The sequence below is a fragment of the Anoplolepis gracilipes genome, chromosome 6 (genome assembly GCF_047496725.1).
Source record: "Anoplolepis gracilipes chromosome 6, ASM4749672v1, whole genome shotgun sequence".
Lineage (NCBI taxonomy): Eukaryota > Metazoa > Arthropoda > Insecta > Hymenoptera > Formicidae > Anoplolepis > Anoplolepis gracilipes.
In genome coordinates, this window is record NC_132975.1 from 10,490,230 (window position 1) to 10,496,229 (window position 6,000).

General features: G+C 31.9%; 1 protein-coding gene across 1 annotated transcript in view; it reads right to left on the reverse strand.

The window, feature by feature from the left end:
• Window positions 1–2,435, reverse strand: part of Carpb (Carbonic anhydrase-related protein B) — a 57,049-nt gene extending 54,614 nt beyond the window's left edge. The window contains exon 1 of the mRNA XM_072893619.1: window positions 2,210–2,435. The gene's annotated coding sequence lies outside the window, so the exon portion shown is untranslated. The remainder of the gene's footprint in view (window positions 1–2,209) is intronic.
• Window positions 2,436–6,000: the final 3,565 nt, after the last annotated feature.

A 6,000-nucleotide genomic window follows, 5' to 3' on the forward strand; every position in this document is an offset into this window, starting at 1 on the left:
CAGACGTTTATTGATCGCGCTATTATAATTTACTATTTGTTTGTCAAAAAATAGTAATCGAAAAATTCAATAATAGACTCCAAAACCACGATACCGTCATTATCAAGAGATAAGGAAATAAAAAAATTATACTGTGGACAGATGGAAAGTATAAAATGACAAATAAGAGACTTAATGTTAAAAAATCATTTGAAGCTAAGCAACGCTGATATTTTTGAGTGACAAAATCCAGCAGTGATCCAAATACATGGAGCATTGATTAGTTACTCGATTTTTTATGTATAAACGCTACATAATAAAATTAGCACGCCGTTAATACTCGGCGCGGCCGGTGGTTAAAGTTAATTTAATGATTTTCGTTATTGGCTTCCGACGCCGTAAAACTATCCTCGCACATCTGTTGCCGGCATCGATTTTAATATCGTTCCGCGCGCCGCAGCACGCCGGCACGCCGCCGCGATCGTACCTTTGCGGATTCGGCTTCAGGCCGCGAGATCGAATTTTTCGTGACTACGTAGTCTCAGTACGAAACTTTGTTCTAATTTTATTCTTCATACTTTTTGTATATGTACGGACGTTATAATATACATGCATCTCGTGAATAAATTTCTTCATTAAAAAATTATTGTACTAGAGAACAATCTGAGAAAAAGTGGATATGAGACCATATATGTATTATTAAGTCCAAAATTTTGGTACATTTGTATATGCGCATATATATACAGTCGCGCCAAATATATACGACCAAGTATAATATAATTTAATCACAATTTGATATAATCAAGTTGAGTTTTTTTCGGGAATTTAATGAATGAGATAACAAGATAATGCTATAAGATATGTATATACAGTTACTAATTTTATCTCATTAATTGAATTCTATATCTTAATATATCTTAATATATCTCTATTAATCTCGGCATGAAGAAAAGCATCGATTAAAATTTGCATAACATTTACGTAATCGCTATTTTAAATACATATATATATATATATGGATTTACTTTTGCAGACGTACTTTCAACTAGCCTCGATAATCTTTCGACAAATGTAACAATGTCCGAGACAAGACTCGCTTACCGGATTATAATCGCGGCTATTCTCGAGAGAATAAAGGACACGGCGAGCAAATGGCCGTGGTCCAACCTATTTGCGTAGACCGGAAGCAATCACCCTCGGCAGTTCTCTTATAGCCCGGGGGTTGCTCCGCTTGTTACTATCCTCTGCGAGTTTCAAGAAACGTCGAGGCCTCCGGCTTGAGTTACTGAGATTGCCAAAGTTCGACCTTTCTTCGTCGTCGCCGCACCCCTCCGTCGACTTTGTCGTCGTCGCCGGCCGTTTCTCGCCCCCTCAAATTCGACTTTTCAATTTGATATTCGCGAATCGCACCCGATCTCCGCTTTCGCTTCCGCTTTCTCCACCCCGCCCGGCCGACGGGGCTTTCTCCCAAGGTAGCGCCTAAATCACCCCGCTCGTTCGAAGAAGCTGATCCCCCCGAGTTACGTACAAAGGCGTACGTGTTATATCAAAGTCGGAATCGACGACTATGGCGCGGAAGGAAAGAGAACACTCGCGTGTTAGAACGTGCATGGTAAAGGATCTAATGTGTCCTCTTTCGGAGAGCGAACGAAAAGAGAAAAAGAGCGGGAGACGGGATGGGGAGAAAGGGAGAGGACGTTCCATGTGAGCGAAATGTCCTTGGGGAATCGAAGATCTTACACACACAAGAGTGTCTTCGGCATTATTCCCCACCTCGATTTGCGCTTTTTATGGGCCCAACTTTTTGAAGGATGTGCAAACGACGAAATTGAACGCGCAGTTAGACGTTAAAGAACGTCCCCCATTGAATATATATAGGCGGGCGTGCGCCCGATTTTTCTTGCGCGTTGTTTCGCTTGAACGCGAACCTCTCACGGAACGTCGCGTTGAATGTGAAATGATCTCGTGTCGCATTTATTTTCGCTGCCGAGCGCAAAGAGCATTTGTCAAATTGTGCATCAAGAGACACGACGTGGTGTCTCGACGCCGAGTACATACATAAAATTAATGATAAATCGGCTGTGGGTGAAATTCGTGCTATCGACGTATCTTATATGTATATATACAACTGCATATGCATCTAATGTAATTACCCTAAATTTATTATATATATATATATATATATATATATATCGAGATTTGTTTAAATAAAACATAAATTAAAACTTACCGATACAATGGTACAATGACGGAGTTGTACTGTACAGCGTCGATCTGTATAATTGCTTCGATGGCTTCCGAAGTCAGTTCCTTCTTCTCTCTTGTTTATTCTTTGTTGCTCTTTAATAGCACTCACTCGCGAAAATACGGTTAATTATGATCCTGAGTGCATTAATTAGTTGAATACAATTGTTCGGCACTTTGCACAGCATTTCCGACATTAATCGCTTTATTATATATTTTACGACGAAATAATAATAATAATAATAATAATAATAATAATAATAATAATAATAATAATAATAATGCGAAAACTATACACGAAGAGATAATAAATATTCACAGATTGTGTAATATTTGAAAATAAAGTTAAATTCGTTGACAGTTTGCATGACCGATTTTGATCGAATAAAACCCGTGTGCACAAATACGCATTTTGACAAATTACAACGATGTACGAATGTTGAATCATAATAAGCGATTAACAAGTATTAAAACAAATGGAATTAACAAATGTATTTATTAATTAACCGTAATACGATGTTGTTCGATCCGTATCGTATATCTGTTACATTTTGTTAATGAGCGAAAATGACATTGGCGCGATATTACGTGAATCAAATTAATAATAGAAATATAAAGTATCGTATAAAAATATATAGAATCGTTTGACATCTGCCAATAGCTGTCGCGATCACAGTTCGATAGATAATGCGACGATATATAAAACCGGCTTGCACCACTACCTGAAAACAAGATCAAAGTCATATCAATATAAATAATACTGTATGTTGTAAAAGAGACGAATATAGTATAAACATAACAATTACGTGCTTCGTTATCGCTACAAAATATTTAACGAAATCAAATTTATGTGTAATGTTTTATATTTGCTCTCACTTCAAAAAATAGCAAATTATTATACATTTAACATTAATTATTTATGAAAATAGATATATTTCATTAATAAATTATATATTTCAATTTAAATAGGAATCGAATGACAAAAAATAGAAATTAGAATTTTATTTCATTAAAATATATTTTGTATAGCTTTATAAATGTTTAATTTATTGGATTGAAAATACAACGTAATATATCTACTGATCGTTCAAATGATTAAAATAGTAAACAGCTGTAAGATACATTAACTGATTATTAATAATTAATTTGAAACTCAAGCAGTGGAATATTTCGCAACGTATTTCATAGCATATTAAATATTTCGTAACGATGAAAAATTAATCGTCGCACGATATTAAATGATAAATTTTTGTGACATATACTGTATATATAGTGATCTTGTAGTTATTCACAATCATTCACGGTGACATTCAAGTCGCGATGTAGTAAGGTGCTTTGTAATGCGATAAATAATGTAATATTATTTATCAAAATGTATTATATTGTAAGGAATATTGAAGACCATCAAATATTACGGTATGTACAATAAAGTGTGCGTAGTAATTGACGTATTATGCAAAATGTTACATGATTGTCATGTTTGACTAATTTAATTGTAATTATTTTAAGTGAGTGTTATAAATAAGCAGCAGAACAAACTAAAAGAACCGACTTGGAGAAGCATCGGATAATAAAGCAGTAACATATAAACAATAATCTATAATTGAATTCCATTGATTTACTATAATTTATTTAATTTGGTGCTTTATTTTAAAATTAATTGTTCATTGTTTATTTTCGTGAAAGTAATCTATTTTAGATAGTTATGTAATATAATATGAAATATTTACATATTATATATAAATAATCTACGCACAATAATATGTTTGTAAATATTACTTATTTTGGGCTCTGTTTTATATAATTAATATTAAATATATATTATATTATTTATATATTATATTATTTAAGTAAAATAATACATATAAGTAATGTACTATAATATATAATAATACTATAAAGTTATATATATAAATGTAATATAATAAATAATAATATAATATACTAATATATTATTTGTATAATTTATATCTATTTATATTTTACAATTTAACATTGTGTAATACAACTCTGCTACCGTGCAGAGTATCAATGAGTTTTAAATTATTTTTTATTACAATTTTAAAGTAATATAAATTTATATACAAAAATTATTTATAATAGAAAATATTTAAAATTAATTAGAGAGAATATATTCACAAACTCTTTCTTAAAAAACATCGCACATCTAAAGATTTACATATAATGTTTTAATGAGATTTGGGCATATCAAGCGTTTATACCTTGTGTGTATGTGTGTGTAGTCTAAAGTGCAAATTTTTATTTACTATATTTTATTAAAGTTTATTTTTTAAACTTTAATAAAATATAATGGTAATTTGAAATTTGCGTGCAATTTTTTCAATTTATAAAATATTTTATATAAAATGTTTTTTTAAATATTTTTCAATTTATTTTTTATTATATTATAGTATTTTTTCTCAATATTTCGAAATTGTTTGTATAATATAGTTTCTCACGCGGAAGATATTTTATAATAAAAACTGAGCGCACAAGAGATATTAAAGCGAGACAAGAGCTTGATCAAATCCGTTTCACGTTGACGATAACTTTTCCGTAAAGGATTAATGATACGTTGTAAGCGCTTGTATCGAGATAACATGCTTGTTTGTAGTCTACGCGCTATAAATTTGCGGGCTCTGGCAGTCAGATAAATGATACTATACCCAAGGCGGCTAGAAGGACCCCTCTGTGGGGGAATCTTCATCGCGCTGTGAAACTTCTACGATACAGTGCGCGCCGTTCTCGTATCAACATCGATTTTTAACAAAAAGCGGCAGATATACGGCCGTGAGAAATTGCAATTTAAATTGGAAACGGACATTGCAAAACCTGCTCGTATAAGTTAATATTCGTGGGAATTGAATGACGAAGTGGAATCGTAAAAATCTACGCTATATTGATTAAATATTGCCATGAATTAAAATGAATAAAAGATTATACAAAAGAGACAAGAAATAAAAGAAGAGAAGTGGAGAGAAGTATTAAGAAAAAATGCATATTTTTAAAAGAATGGCGTATTTTTTTCTGTGTATATCTCGTGAGAGAATAAACACTACCATATTTTTTAAAAAGCTAAAAGAAGTCACGTAGATGATTTTTCCCTTATTTTTATGACGTTGAAGTTAAGTTTCCTGCAGCGTTTCGTAATAACGATAAAAGTCGTAGAAGCCGATGTCTAAGGAGAAAGGTCACCGTGCTTTGTTCGGGGTGAGACAATGGCTTACCATGCTGACATTTCTCGGGCGAATCGCCGCGCGTCTAACATTTATTATAACGACCGACGTCCAACGTCATGACTAAAGTTTGCACTTTTATTAAGCTGCCGTCTTTCACAAGGGAACTCTAATTAGCTCTAGCTTCTTTGCGTTGCATATTTTTCAAACACATATCCTTGTGCTCGAACATATATCGATGTATACTTAGTCAATACCATTATTCTACGAAATTTTAGGAAAAAAATTACATTATTTTTTTATCGCGCAATATTTTTTACAGTTTTAGGTGCAAAATATATGTTTCGTAAGTAAGTAAACAATTTTCTATATGAGCACTAATATAGATTATTTTTTTAACAGAAAAGTAATTTATTTATATTAATATAAGAAATTATTTATTCGTACATAAAATATAGATTATTGTTACGATCTTATGTATTCAAAATTCACACGTAGGCATATCTTATCGTTCATTCCATATCGAGTACAAGAAAAATATTTTAATAACTGAAGATAATTTTGCAAGATAAAATTAAAAACGTTCTACATATTTAGAACG